General features: G+C 54.5%; 1 long non-coding RNA gene across 2 annotated transcripts; it reads right to left on the bottom strand.

Annotated features, from left to right (window-relative positions):
• Positions 1 to 557: 557 nt before the first annotated feature.
• Positions 558 to 11132, bottom strand: LOC138238452 (uncharacterized). 2 transcript variants are annotated; one of them, XR_011189495.1, is made up of 4 exons: positions 4739 to 11132; positions 4396 to 4582; positions 2484 to 2597; positions 558 to 1232 (listed from the first exon to the last, which is right to left on the bottom strand). It is a non-coding gene; the product is annotated as an uncharacterized lncRNA (long non-coding RNA). The 2 variants fall into 2 exon arrangements; XR_011189496.1 differs by lacking the exon at positions 2484 to 2597 and having other exon boundaries at positions 3629 to 4582.
• Positions 11133 to 13439: the final 2307 nt, after the last annotated feature.

Here is a 13439-nt window from a genome sequence, read left to right as displayed (position 1 = left end):
ACAGGGGTTCAGAATCCAAGAACAGGACGCGCTTCTTTACACAGAGGCTGGTGGGAGTGTGGAACAACCTACTCAGAGATGTTGTTGAAGATGGTGACCCTGTTTCTCTCAGTGAAACAGCCAGGCGACATCCTCCCATCGGGACAGCAGATGCTTCTTTACACAAAGGGTGACAGAGGTGTGGAACAAGCTCAGTATTGACTTACATTTGTACTCTTATATAGATGGCGTATGAGCCAGGCGAAGCCATTTCCTCGAGGGTGCGACAGCGGTGTCTCAACCTGGGATGTGAACCTGCAACCTTCCAGTTCCAAGTGCAGAATCCAAGGTGCTGTGCCACACTCCTGCCAAGTGCCCTGACTGCAGCCTGACCTCCCACGCGGTTCTGGGGTGGACGTCTGCCCTCCAGGCGGCCTTGGGTGTGTCACGTCCAGGAGCAGGGGTCGCGCTCAGGAGGGACACCCTGCGGGACCCTGGCTTCGCATGGGACAGTAGACTGTGCCTCTGTGGCTAGCAGTGAGCCGGGAAGAATTTGTTTTAAAAATCAGAGAGCGGAATTGAACAAAAATGCAACATGTATTTTTTTAATAAAAAAATGAGGCAACACAATCCTCTCTGTGAGTGCCAAGCGAGGCAGCGCCAGGCTGTGACCACTCTGAGGACAGGCCTGCTAGCTCGCAAGGCGGTCAGGACCATGTGTTAACAATTCCTCCCTGTACAGATACAACTTTCCGTTTTTTTTTCTCCCAACCTCAAACAAATCTGAAGGGTTTACTACGTGCAACACGTTCTATTACATTTCCACCACGAGAGCCACGGGGCCAGGTTACGACGGCCGTTGAAAATAAGGATTTCTGGTCTTCCCCCCTATAAAACTACACCTGGAGAAAACGCTGTAAAAGTCCCATTGAAAAGACCGACAAGACTGGAGTTTTACTCTGTAAAGTTTGAAAAGCAGGCAGCAGTGTCAGCTTTCCTCTCTTGCTCCACTACATATTAAAGCTGTCCCAGTGCCACAGGAGACCAGAGTCAATTCCAGACACGTTTAATTGGAAATATCTGGGAATGAGAAGGATCGGAGAGGTCTGGTGTTTCTACGGTGTGGAGAGATGAACATCAGGCCGAAGCAAAGCAGGCTTGTTCTCCTACTCCAGCACTCTGTTACGATCTCACAGAAGCGCTTCCGACTGCCGCTTCTGCGTAGTTCCCATTTCCGTCTTTTCATGTTATTCCTGAAACACGGATGCCAGTGTTTGTATATAATCGAGCATCCTGCAAATGCTCCACACACTTGACAACCTGATTTTTTAATCTTTTACATTTTTTTTTCTGGGAGGGGCCAAGGGGTGGGAGAGATGTGGGGGGTGCCCACCTGGCAGAGTGTGACAATTGGACCCTGGTGGGCTGTGCCGGGCAGGGCACTGACGGGCTCGTGTGGGTCCAGAAGCCACGTGGCTCAGGCAACCTGTAAGCCCCTCCCACCATACCCCACTCATTCATAGTCCCCGCCCCCAACCCAATCATGCCACACCCCTCCTCAGCCAAGCCCCGCCCCCCACCCAAAAGCTGCAAAGCAGAGAACAGGCAACACCAGCAGCACCTGTTTCACATCACCAGCCTGCTCCTTGCACACACACCTCCTCAAGGACACCAGGAAAGCCACCACCCGTCTTTTCATCCCTCGCTGCCGTTGGCTAGCTTCCCATTTCCCTGTTCCCCGCTCCTAATCCCCTTGCAAAATGCCACTAAGTAGTTTCCCAGAGGCTGCTCGATACACTGCAGCGCGGCACAGTGCAGAGCAGACCAGAGCTGCCTGCAGGCTCAGGGTGCAGGATCCCCCACTGTCTGTAAAAACCCGGCAACTCTCCCCACACAAGGCCCCCACGCTGAACAGACAAAACCGATGAGCCTGTCGAATAAGCTGCATCCGATCGCTTAGGGGTTATCTTCATTCTGATCAATATTATTGGCAGTAGCTGGAGAAGTGTTGGGATTAATATTTCGGTTCTCAGCCGCCACGTTCTTCACAGTAAAAATCCCATTGACCGACAGCCCTCTGTGTGCTCAGGAGCTGGGAAGGAGGCTCACTTTCCGACACTGATTAAGCCAGCTTAACTTGCACACAAAAAAAAACAAACAAACTTTTTTTGGTATCCCATTGCTTGAAATCCCCCGTGACTTTTTGTGATTCTGGTGAGAAACGCTCCTTTGAGATTTGGGGTCCTACTGAAAGACTTTAATTGTGTTAAGAAGCCCAGCTGCACAGAGAATTCCAGGGCTTGAGGTGGAAGGCAGGTATGGGGATCATGTGCTCCTTTGTCCGAGAGGGGGAGGTCAGGGGTCAGAGGTCGGATCAGCATGGCCTCCTGTTGCAATATTGGATTACCTGGATTTAGGAAGGAGGTAGTGTGTCTGTCGCCCTGTTCAACAGGCTCTCCAAGGGGGCTGATGCCTTAATGCAAAGAAATGGAAGGCTTGGTCACCTGAAAGGAGGGCCACACGCTGCTAATTTTGATTTTGTCAAGTCGTTCGACTGCGCGGGATCCCAGCCCGGGTCTTTCTCTCTCCCCTCACTGCCTTCTCTTCCCCAGCACAGCCTAGCCGAAAGCAGGAAACAGCGGCAATCAGCCTCTGAGGCCCCGTGGAGAGACCTCAGGCTGGTGTCAGGGGTGCCGAGAGATGGACCTCACTGCGGATCTGGTGCGCCTGTCCAGTTTCAGGACAGGACAGGTGGAGAGATCACACCGGAGGGGGGGGAGGGTGGAACGGGCTAGTGGAAAGGACAAGAGAGCTCAGGCAGATTTCTCCTCGTCTCCCGGTTGTGCCCGGTTGTGGTTTCCAGATTTCCCAGCCGGACTCAGATGGACAGAGCTCCCCAGTGCCCCCTTACTCCGAAACGAGGAGGGCATACCGGCCCAGTGCGCAGCTCGGTGCCATCCGGATCGTGCCGGTGTGAGGTGAACCACGGAGCCCCGTGGCCGAGTCCATGGCCCCGCGGCACGCTCAGTCCCCCCCACGCTCTTTCACTGCAGAGCCGGTCTCGCCAGTCTCGCCCCCCCCACCCGTAGTGAGCTTGCAGCCCGCCCCACTGACTAACAGCCTCCCCGCTTTGAAGGGGAACCTCCAAAATAAACCGCTCATCGAGAGACTCTTGCCACTCTCCTGAAACACGGCTGTGCTCCCAAGCAGCGTGTTGTCACACCAAATACACACACACACACAACAACACAAACACACACACAGAGGCACTCATCCATTGGAAACTTTTCCCAGAAGATTACGGCGATCTGGAAGCAATTTTTTCCGCTGAAGCTGCGGGCCCAATTGAGCCCTGAGCATGCGTGGCGTGTTTAGACAGGGCTAATCAGTCACTCCGGCTCGCAGAGAGAAGTCCCATCAGGCCGGGCTCGAGCGCGCGGGCAGCAAGAGGGGAGCAGCGAGCAGTGACCCCCTAATGAAGCAGCCGACTGAGAGGAGGATCAGTGCAGGAGCTTTGGGACACCTGAACCTGGTTAATATTAAATCCTGCAGGGCCCGAGGGCTGATTACAGGGCTGACTTCCAGAGGCAGCCTGGAATCCCGTCAAGCTCTGAAGTGAAAAACGAAACACCCCCAACGTCTCGCCTACCGCAGGAGCAATCAGGGGGCTGCCATCGCAGCCTGCCCGGGTTCCCACTCTCCGAGACGGACACAGAACCTCTCCGGTCTCACCGTGGGAATCACCAGTTGGAAGATGGAAGAGTCTAGTTGCAGGAACATTATACACGCATTTTTCAAAATTATTACCAGATCTGCGTTAAAGTGAAATACGCCAGCTTTTTCAAGACATCTCCAGGATAGTTTGCATGTAACGTAATATACACATTTCACCACACACATTAAGGATGACTGGGAATATGTAAATACAGAAATAAATATTGTCCATATAGAATACATACTATTATGAAGCTAAAATGAGCTAATTCCTTAATTGTGGCTGTGTATGAATAGGGAATGTTACTATTTAGTAATAAACTCTACACAGTAGTTACAGTTACAAAACCATGCAATTTCGTCAAATTAATGTGCTTCCAAATTATTACAGCGCTCCATTGTTTTCTCGCCAAATCCTGTATTTTAATTACTAAAAAATAGCATCTCGCCATGTCTGTTTGTTCTGAAATCGCAGCCTGGGACGCACTGAGCAGTAATGACAGGCTTAACTGCACCATCCCCTTGCAATCCGACTCCGAGCCCAGGCATAGCTGGTTATGGAATGCATTTTTCACATGCATTGAATTCTGACCGCTAAATCAAATGTCACCCAGAGAATTAAGGGAAAAAAAGGCAGTTTTTTCATAACTGCATCAGATGGAAAGGCTCTGGGTTCCAGCTGAAATAGAAGCTTCGTCCCACCTTCCCATTGGAAATTCCACAGCCAAAGCCTGGAGCTTTTCAGGGGGGCAGGAGAGAGACGCTGGGACGTGGCCGGGGGGGCTCGTCGACACTTTGACTTAATCCCGGCCCTCCTCTCCCCTCCCTTCGCGATTCGTCTTCATGAAGTCTTCGGGCGCGGCGTTGTGTGCCCCTGTGCTTTCTTCTCCTGCAAGGAGACAGCGGGGAGCCGTGTTAAGAAACGCAGAGCCATTATTAAAATATGCCGGCCTCCACCCGTCAGGTTTTGTCTTACAAGCCGTGTCTGATGTCTTACACGCTGCGTCACGCCATTAATCGTTGCGAACGCAAATGCAGGGCTCACTTGACGTGTTGGCTCCTGGGGTCGAAGGTCGCGCTGTATTGTCTCCTACAAGCTTCCTGCCATTGTCCCGCTCCGAGCTGCGGCTCTGTGACGCCACGCTCCCCACGGTGGGGTCAGAGGGGGGCGTCCTGTCTCGCTCACTGGCCCGGGGGGGGGAGCGCAGGAGTGATGGGAGAGCACAGGCCTGTGGCCCTCGGCTTCTTCCTGCGCCGTCCGGTCCAGATCCCACCGACAGATCTCTCCCAGCTCTCTGCGGAGAGGACAGGCAAGGACACAGACCAGGGATTCAGGAGCCTTAAGAGAAGCTTTTAAAAGCCTAACCTTTGAAAAATTAACGCTGATGACGAAGAGAGTTGTTAACAATACTTTGAATTCCCTTTCGGGACACACTGTGATGGTTATGACTCCCGCCTGGCAGCGCTGGGGTCCCGAGTTCAATGCCGGAGCTGGGCTGCTGTCTGCGTGGGGTTTGTATGTTCTCTTCGTGTTGGTGCGGGTCTCCTCCCGCCGTCGAGAAACTTACTGGCAGGTCGATGGGCTTCTGGGGAAAATTGGCCCCGGCGCAAGTATCTGTGTGTCTGTCCTGTGATGGACTGGAGTCCTGTCCAAGGACTATCCTGTCTTGTGCCCTAGGAAAACACTTCCAGGGGAAAGATTAAAGCTTTTGTAACACCTGTTAGTACAGCTGAGCACCTCCACCATTTCTGAGTTCTATTTGGCTCTTTTACGCGTCATCTTCTGCTCAGTTGTGACATTTTAAGCCTCATTTAAGTGTCAATCAACTTTGTGCTGTCCATTGCTAAAGTGGTTTTCAGCACGGTGGTGTGGCAATTAGCACACCTCCCCCGCCACTCTTAGGCAGGATTCTGTGGTGATCCTTCTGTGGGGAGTCTGCGTGTTCACATCACGTTCCCACCAGGTGCTTTGTGCTCCTCCCACCCCCCAGAGATGTGCTAACGTGGCTAATCGGTGACTTTAAATCATCCTTTTGTGTGTGTGTGTGTGTGTGTGTGTGTGTGTTTGCCCTGAACCACGACTGACTGGGGTCCTGTCCCGGGACAGGGTGCAGTTTGCTATTATCTTCCTTATTGATTGGGTTGCCAATTATGAGCAGGGGGTAAATCGTAAACACGCTGCACGCTGGAAAAGACAAAAAACTGAGCATAACTGTAAGCACACCACCATGTATATCAGAGTTTCAAAGCCGCTGTTTCACGAATGGCCAGCTCTGTGATCTTGCTGCTACCGTCCCTGTGTCTCCTCTCGCCCAGATGCTGGCGAATGGTGCCTGACAGAAGTGAGGGTGTTCCCTCTGATTTGCCACAGGGCAGGCAGCACTGGCCTAACCCAGGCCCTGTCTGTCAGTATATCTCCGCGGCGGAAAGGGGACATCAAAGCTCTGGCCTCTCCTTCAAAACCCTGCTCACCCCCCCGGTGTCCCGTGCGAACCCATCTGAGGCTCATAAACCCTGACCTGCCTCCCGTGCCTTCTGCCTTCTGTCTGAGCATGAAGGCTAAGGTCAGCTTCTCACCCAAATCCCCCTCCAGGCCTGTGGTCAATGTTCACACTTAAATTGGAAATTTCCCCTACATCTTCCAGAAACCTGACACGGCGCCCCGAATTTTACCCCTTATTTATGACGGCTAGCTATAAGGCAGCTTTTGTTTTCTGATACTCCGATTTCCTTCACTTGAATCGCGGCCGCTTCTTGTAGTTTTACTAATGCATGACCCCTGTGCTTGCTCTGTCCCATTCGCGCGGCTCTATAAAGCGCACTGAGAGACACTGTCAATGTGAAGAGCGGACATCAGGCAGCTCTGAAGGGCGGGAGAGGCACACTGGTGCAGCGGAGGATCGGGGCTTCAGAGCAGAGCAGCAGGTACGTGCGACAGCACGCTGACGCGGCCAGTTGTGACAGAGGGATCTGCAATCATATCAGCTTTGCTCTTGAACTGAGAGAGAGAGACTTCATTATCCCCGAGGGGGGACGACGTGTTTGTAAAGCAGCCCGCAGCAGTTGACGTCCAGACGACGAAGAAGAAAAGGCACAGCAAGAACAAGAACACGCATGCGCACTTGCAAAGAACATCAAGTGTTAAGTAAGGATGTGGCTACAGGTACGAATGAGAACTTAGATCTACTGGTTTGAGAGTTGGGGAGCCTTTGTCTGCGTCCTGATGGGCGGAATTGGACAAGGGGTGTGGAGGATCGCCTGACGCTTGCTTGCAAACCTGGACAGTCCGACATCTAACCACCTGGACCCACTGAAGACAGCCAGGGGAGAGCAGCTGTCCCAGACCCTACACAAGGGTTTCCTCCATGAGCGCGTGGGAGACTCTGTGCTGAACATGGACCGGCGCATAGATCGCCTCACCAAAAAAACCGCGGCTCGCCTAAAACAGCACCTTCCTGGACCCCTTGCCCTTGAAAGCAACCGGCCTCTCCGAAATCAAAGCCAGGCGGTTCAGGCCCTCACCGCTGCCAGGGCCACTGGGAGGAGTCCAGGGTTCTGTACGGCTGCTCCACCATATTGGGAAAAACTGCGTATTGGAAAAGCATCAGCGTTGCGGAGTGAAACAGGATCCGCGCACAGAGCCCGGGGAGAGCGCGCCGGTAATTACACATGACAGGTAGGGAGCAGCGGCCCTCCCTGCAGCATCTGCAAAAGTGATCGCGCTCTGGAAATCAGGGGATGACCTCTGCCCCCTGAAGCGATCATGAAAGGCACGCCGCCCCGCTAACGTCCCGACAGGCACGGCCCTGTCTCCTGCCCCGCGCCAGCCCGGCCTCGCAGCCCACGCCTCTCCCTGGCTCCAGGGAGCGACTGGGGAGCTCGCCTGCGACGTCCCGAGCTACTGTAGCTTGACGAGCGGATTTTTCTTTTCAAACGAGACGGCAGTGACGTTGCGCCCTAGCCCTACCCCGTCGGCTTTATTAGAGAAGGTAACCACCGGGGTATCCCAACCACTCGCTTGGAAAGATGGTCTGAAGTCCTAGGGGCACCGTTTCTCTCATGAAAGCAATGAGAATCAATACCAGCATAAAAAAAAGAGCTGGAGGTGCTTTTTTATAGCTCCTTGTGGACTCACAGTCTGATTCCTCTCCAAACACAAACTGAAGGGGTTTCAGGCGCTCCTGTCAGAAGGGGCAAGGAGGGAATGTCCACAGCAGGACAGCACACGTTTAGCTTAGAAGTACTGGCAGCAAGCGATGAGACAGAGCAGTGAGCTCTGCACCTGCAGGAATGGGACAGTTCAGGGACTTCCTCAGGGATCAGGGAGCTTGGGATCCCGAATCCAGAGGGTCTTCTGCATCCCTTTAAATGTGCAGGATAAACTGGGCCAACTATATCTCCAGCTGGGACTCATTAACACATTCTGAGCTTTTTCGTGACTTAAGGAGACACACAATCCCTGCTGGACACCCAGGACTGGAGTTTTGATATTTGGGTTTAAAGAGTTGTCTGTCAGGTCACTGTAGGCTTACCAAGAGAGGGCTGTACCGCAGACTCCTGATCTGGAAATAAACTGGAATCATGTTAAATTTTAAATCACCTGTTGTTTACCAACTGAGAACAGGAGGCTCTTGCTTACACTTGTTGTTGAAGCCGACACGCTGGTTTCTCTCAAGACGCAGCTGGATGAGATCAGTGACCTACTAACTACCAACCGAACCAGACGGGAGAAAGGGCTCACGCCCTGCACTCCGAGAAAAGGTCTGGGTGCGTCGATCCGCTCCTTAGCAGGAAAGCAGTGCAAACTGTGCATGCTGCACAAGAAAAAACACAACGGAAAAAAGAGGGCTGTCAACCATCCCACAGGCGTCACGAGATCTCACTTTCCATCTTTCTCTGTTGTTGCAAAAGAGCCTGTCATGTGCATCCTCCCCTCCGGTCTGATCTGCCTCCCCAGCCCCCCAGAGATGAAGCTCAAACAGACCCCAGATAAACCTGTCGGGAGTCTCGCTGAGGAATGTCAGCCCAGCGCCCCGCCCCCTCGGCCCCACTGCCCATGAAAAAAGGCCTTTGTTTCAGCGCCTCTTCAGAAAGCTCTCTCCATTCAGCCCCCATCAATGGAGATAACCAGTGTCTCCGTGTCTCACAATGAATCTCCCCGCGGCCCGACAGGGCCTCTATTAATCTGCGTGCCTCCCGAGCCCAGGCCCGTGCAGGGTTATGAAAAGACAGAGAGAAAACTGTTCAGGAGAGCCAGGCGGTAGGTCTCACCTCTCCCTCTTGTGCACAGACCTCTCGGGAGGTGGAACAGGCCAACGCCGCACCACACCCCGCAGAGACCCCCAGCAACAAATAAACACACTCCGGGTTCCCAGAGATAAGGTGCAGGAAAAATAATCAATGGGCCGGTTTGGATGGAGTGGCGTGCCAGCGGAGGGGCTCCAGGTTAACTTGGGCTCGCCTCCGGATTCCTGAGCCACACAGCCCGGACACACACATGGAACCTGTGTGGAGCTGGTGCTGTGACGGGGGGTTTGTCCATAAACCGGGACTATCCCAATCCCGGGGAGTCTGGAATGACAGGCGAGCTCCGGCGCCCAAGCTGTGCTTCACGCTGGGGTCCTTCTGAGTTCAGCCACCTGGCAGCTGCTCTGTCCCGTTGGAGGCAGGCTAGATTGTGACTAGATTACGACTAGATTGAGATTTAATTATGACCAGACTGCGACTAGATTGCAACCAGACTGCAACTAGATTGCGACAAGATTGAGATTAGACTGTGCCCACGCTGTGACCAGAGTGTGACTAGACTGTGCTTGTACTCATCTGTGCTTTGTGTGACGCTCCTGCTGTCCTGTGTGCATTTCCCACTGTTTTGTAAAACATTACCAGATCCCCAGATGTTTTGGTGTCCTCTGGCGCATTATCTGGAGCCTCGCCGCCTGCGTTCCTACTGGTTTTGGCACAGCACTGAGCTCCGTGTTTGCGCAAGATGCAGAGCAGAACTGAACACAGTGCAGAGCGTGTTGCATTCATGGGGCTTCCTGCTGTCCACCTCCATGACTCCCCTGTGAGGAGTGAGAGCAGACTGCCGGGTGAAAGACAAGGTGACCCGGGGGGCACCCTCTCTCTGCTGGTGGGGGGGGGAGGTGATCACCTCTGCACCAAATCCGATTCAGACCCGGGCTTTCCTCCACTTTCCTCTCCACTGCTTCACTGATTTGGGCACCAGCGAAATCCACAGTGCGTGCACGCTCTGTAGAAACCCAGGCACTCGTTACTGACCTGTGCGCGGCCCTGCAGATAACGGACCTGCCGGCTCTCTGCCGGGCCGGTTACAGGAAATCCATATTCCTCTCGCACAAAACAAGCTGACGCGGTCCCGAAAGAGAAGCTTGCTCAAGCAAACGGGCTGCCTTGCCTGCGCTTTAGGGGAACGGACGCAGTCACACCCCTTCGCCACCCCCAACACACAGAATTAGAAGCCCAGTGCCTCCTCCTGAGCTTGTGGCAAAGTCGGGGTTCATCAAGCCCGAGTTCACCCCGCTTGTTAGGACGGTGTGGGCCGCTGCTGTCCCAGTTCAGAACGACTCCCAGGAAGCCCAGCTTTCCCCCCTTCCCTCCTGTCTTCTCCCAGAATCCTTAAGGAATCAGACAACCCCAGGACACGGTTAATTAGCTGATGCTTAAATCCAAAGCAATCTACGTCCGGCTGTGAAAGCTTAAAATACAATTTCACAAAGAGGATGGAATAAAAGACTGGGAGGTACCTGGATTAACTCTTGCAGTCAGAAGGTTCCCTGGACCGAAGCTGGAAAACCCTGTCGCTGGGCCTGAGCGATGCAGCCTCTCTCTTTTCTGGACGTCTGCTCACACAGGATTAAAATTTTTGCCCAAACACTCACACACCTCAGGAAAAAGGCCTCCATTAAACATGCAACAAAAACGAATGCTTCCAATGAAAAAGTTAAGCTTCCTTTCACTAGCTGGTGTCTTTTTTTACTCAACACTGATGGTGTGTTCGGCCCACTGATTTCTTTTTTTCTTTTTTTTTTTTACAATAATCCGTTATTCTTTCCGAAAGGCACATGCACAAAGAGGCCGTCTCGCTCTGCAAGGACACCTGCGCCGCTCTGCCTTTCAGAAGAGGACAGCGCTCGAGAGATGAGAGAGACCGGCGCGCGCTCCCAGGACCCCCCCCAGCCGAGAGAGGGCAGCAGCGCCCTCCCAACGCACAAAAACCCCCCAGGCCCCAGCACAGCCTGGGACTAGATTTCTGCCAGCCCCGGCCGCGGGGGGCGCTGACACGGCCCTTGCCCTCCGTGCCCTGCGGTCGCACCGGGGTCCCCTGGCCGCCTTTGTGACGCTCCGCCGGGGGGGGGAGCCTCATTCTTCCTGCCCGCTCGGCCCTGGCACAGCTCCCTCTCTCCTCCCTCCCCGTCTCCCTCCGAGAGCCAGGCCTTTCCCTCAAACTATCCCCTGCCGTCCCGGATTAATCCCGGCTTAATCCCGGCGGCCATCGGCACATCAACACAACCGAAGTCTTCTTCACGTCTCGTCCATCCTCCTCCTCCTCGCTTTCCCGCCCCATTCCTTCCCCCCCAGATATCCCGGAATTCTTCTCCACGGTCCCAGGACTTTTCTTCGGGTACAGGGAGGGAAGGGGAGGTGGGGTTGGTGAGACTGAACAGAAACACTTTTGAAGACGTGGGAGGTTCGAGCCAAACTCTTACAGCCAGGCTAGCCAGCGCGGCAGACGCAGACGCAGACGCAGGAGGCTGGGAAGTTCCTGGATCTGCGGCGAACACCGTCCACACACAGGGCCATTGCTCTGCGTCTTTAATCGCCCTGAAACAAAGACATGCGAGAGAGAGCGCCCCGTCACCTCTGTCCAAGACGTGGGGACGCCCGGAGGATCTGTATGAATTTTTCCCCTGAGGTTAGACTGGCCTTGGCTTTCCGAACTCCAACAAACAGACACATGAACACACCCAGGGGGCTCCGCCGAACAGAAGAGTTCCCATATCAGGGAACGCCGTTGCTGTTTCAGAAGCTGTGAACAGGGAGGACAGTCGGCCCAACCCTGAGGATATGGGGAGAGCCACGGAGGAGCACTCTGGCCAGGAAGAAAGGTGTGGTTTCCCCTAGAGGCATCACTGGTGCTTATGCCTCCCCACAGAACATAATTGAATCCTCCTCAACCAGACCCCCTTCCCAGCGCACGCTCCCCCTCACAGGGTGAGATTTCAGACCCCGTCACTCCAGTGCACCTGGAGGACACGGGCTGGGTAAACGGGATCGCGCTGGTTACGAAGAAAAGTGCCATCTTTCCCCCTCGCCCCCGAAGCAACGTCGCGCTGAAATCCTCCGGATCACGAGGTCACAGGGCCCCGAAAGGGAGCCATCCCATCTGCCCCGGCAGCACGGAAGAAAACCGGCTTCCTTATCGCCTCGCATCGGCTGACGGCTCATTAGCGGCTAATCGGAGGTCCTCTCCAGTTACCCCCTCCCCCGCCCTCCTGCTCACATCTCCTTCCGGGGGTCGATGGAGTTACCCAAAGCAGGGCCAGGGGCAGGGGGTTAATCCGACCGGCGAGGCGCTGACTGATCCGCGACGTCGCCGGGCGGGACCCGGGCAGACGGGGCCCTGGAGACGGAGCGCTCCGAGCGCTGATGGAGTGGAGTGGAGGAGAGGAGAGGAGAGGAGAGCTGGGGGGGGTTGCTTCCCGGGAGAATCCGGAGAAGAATCCCAAGGAGAGTGAAAACACAACCCGTGCCAGTCACACACGCCTCGTCCCTTCCCAGCGGAGAGGGATCAGGGAGGAATGTGCTCGTGCTGGGGAAGGGTTACTTTTTGAGTCTGTCTGACTCTCGTGACAGTGTCAGGGGAGCCCGCCAGCCAGGCAGGAGCTGGACACCCTGCTCAAAGTGCTTTACCCCCACCACCCCCACCAGTGTGCAGCCCCACCTGGATGATGCGCCAGTCCGCTCCCCACACACCAGCTCTCCGCGTAAGGAATCCCCCAACGAAGAGGTACGCCGATCCTATGCAGACGCAGGAGCAGGTGGATAGCGAGACCGGCGAACAAGCCGGAAGCTCAGGCCAGGTCGTGGTCGAAAGGCGGAAGGTACAGTAGTTCAAAATCTAAAAAAATACTGAAAGAAGCAAACAATCCAAATCTGGCGGCGAGGTCCAAGGTCGAGGGGCGAAAGGGAGTTCAGTATCCAGAAGTAACGTGAGCGAGATTCCGAGTAAACGCGAGGTTGAGCCCTCTGTGAGAAGACTCCATATCGAGCAGCAAGAAGCGGGTTTGAACGGCTTAAGTCCTGCTGCCTGCCGCAGGGTAGTGCGTGTGGTGCTGAGCAGCGCTTGTAATTATCAACCCGCTGCTGGCACTGGTGGGCTCTCTTGTGGGCTGGTCTGGGCAGGTGGGTGGTCGTGACACTCAGTGGGGAGGAGAGCAGAGTGATGGAGCCAGTTCAGAGAGGGGGGTTATTAGGAGGCCATGACTGGTGAAGACCGGGGGAGGATTTGGCCAGGACACTGGGGTAACACCCCTACTCTTTTCGAGAAATGCCCTGGGATTTGTAATCACCACAGAGTCAGAAGCTCAGTGTTACATCTCACATGAAGGACAGCGCCTTTTTGCAGTATAGAGTCCCCGTCACTGTGCTGGGGCATTAGGACCCACAGAACCTCCACACGTCTTTCCTCTAATTACTTTTATTGGAGCAATGAAAAGCTCTGC

Source organism: Lepisosteus oculatus, chromosome 4, assembly GCF_040954835.1.
Source record: "Lepisosteus oculatus isolate fLepOcu1 chromosome 4, fLepOcu1.hap2, whole genome shotgun sequence".
Classification (NCBI taxonomy): Eukaryota; Metazoa; Chordata; class Actinopteri; order Semionotiformes; family Lepisosteidae; genus Lepisosteus; species Lepisosteus oculatus.
Note: the sequence above shows the minus strand (reverse complement) of the source record. Positions and strands in the feature narration are given on the sequence as shown.